The following is a 2131-nucleotide window of genomic DNA, read 5'->3' on the forward strand; positions in this document are numbered from 1 at the left end:
ATCCCTTCACTGTAGTGCCTAGATTGGTACATACATCTATGAATCCACATTTAGAATTCTACCAGCCACAGAGAGTTAATGCAGCACCAGAAGATTTTGATGATGCAACATGGTAAAGCCAAGAGTCAAGGAAACATGGGGAAGGAGCCAAGATGGACCTGGTGAGGTGGGAGGTGAAGTTGGAGTTGAATAAAGGTGTGTTTGTGCCACGTGGAAGGAGGTGCAGCAGGTGATGCATGGTAGGAAGCACTGCCAGTATGCTATGAGGAGGGCTTGACCTGAGCTGACTAGAAGTAGTTCATTCAAGGAAGAGATGGAAAGGACGGATTAGGTAATAATGATTGAGGCTGAACTGTTACCTGTGTTGAAAAATACTTCCCTCTGTGCCTCCACACTCAGTTTCCTAGCAAACCAAGTAGAGCAGGTGGTAGCTAGTCCCCTCTTCAGAGTGGGAAAGTATACTATTTGTCCTTCTCTAGTAGTAGTTCTCATTATTTTGGGGTAAGTCTCATGTAACTAATACTTTATTTCTATAAATAAACTTGAAAATTACAGTAATGTGCCAAATTCTAGTAGGCACTGATGTCTTGTCATTCAGCCAACATCAGGAGCATGCCCTGAAGCTTATGACAAACGCAAAACCCAGGTCCACACCAAACAGAGGCAGGATCTGGATTTGAACAAGAACCCTAGGGAATTCTGTGACAAAAATTGCCAAAGAATTCTCTTACAAATGGTTAATAAATTCTTCATGGCAAAACTAAAGTAAACCTCAAACTGACACTTTAAATAAATAATATCTAACTTTTGAAAGAGGTGACTTGAATTTAGGTTACTTTTCTCATAAAGGGCAGATGAAGTTCTAAAATAAAGTAAAATGATTGCTGATTTCTTAATAGTATGGACCCACTGGTGCTAGAACAGATATACCCAAGTTCATTTAGCTAATGTGGACTGAACCAGATAACATTTATTCAGCCGCTCAAAAAACTCTGGAATCCCACACCACACCAATCTCCAATGAACAGAACTCCAATCAGAAGAAGATTGGGCCACCTCCTACTGTTATTAACCTCTGTAAGCCTCAGCTTCCTGGTCTGTAAAATGAGATACAGTACTTAGCTAACCTGAGAGATGTTAGCGATTCAGCAACATCAGTGTAGAACTGAACACAGGTGCTGGTGCAGGTGGGTGCCAAATAACATCTAGTCTTAACGATGTTCTTGTGAGTTCCTGCTCAACTTACTTCATCTAGGAATGGAGGTGGTGGGAGAACAAGACTCACAACACAGAGAATCCTGGACATAATAGCATGAGGCAAAATAAAAAAGTCAGATTAAGAGCTATTTGAGGAAGGCCTGGGGGGGTGGGGGGCGGTAAGAAGGAGAACCTGAAGGCTGTCCAGGAAGCGTATGTCAAGCGAGCCCTGGCCAACAGCCTCGCCTGCCAAGGAAAGTACACTCCAAGCAGTCAAGGTGGGGCTGGAGCCAGTGAGCCCCTCTTAATCTCTAACCATGCCTACCAAGTGGATGTATTCTAAGGCTGCCCCCACTTCAACACTCCAGGCCACAGCCCCTCCCATGCCCACTCTTGAGGGGAGGAGCTCCTCGGGGCCTCCAGGCCACACTTTCCTATCACTTTTGCCATTCTTGTGATGTTGGTGTGAGGTGGTGTCTGTATGCATGAACTCCATCACCCTTTCCAGCCCACTGCCAATAAATAGCTACTGAAGGGGGGGGGGGGAAGATGGCAGGATGGATGACCCCCTACTGAGCCAGTGCAAAGGCAAATTCAGTGCTGTTTGTCAGCAGGTCTTGACAAGTCTATCTTAGTTAATCAATTAAGAATCCATGCAAGCCAACAAAGGGAACTTACAATCACCAAAAGAAAAGAAATGAATGATAAAGATTAGAACAGAAATAAATGAGATAGAAAACGATAAACTATAGAAAGATACAATAGGACAAGAAGCTGGTACTTTGAAAGGACTAATAAAATTGACAAACCATTGGCAAACCTAACAAAAGAAAAGAGGGAGAAGACACAAATAACACGCATTAGAAATCACATGGGTGATGTCACAATGGAACCAAAGGAGATCAAAATGATAATAACAGAATACTATGAAGAG

The sequence above is a fragment of the Chrysochloris asiatica genome, unplaced genomic scaffold, assembly GCF_000296735.1.
Source record: "Chrysochloris asiatica unplaced genomic scaffold, ChrAsi1.0 scaffold00044, whole genome shotgun sequence".
Taxonomy (NCBI): domain Eukaryota; kingdom Metazoa; phylum Chordata; class Mammalia; order Afrosoricida; family Chrysochloridae; genus Chrysochloris; species Chrysochloris asiatica.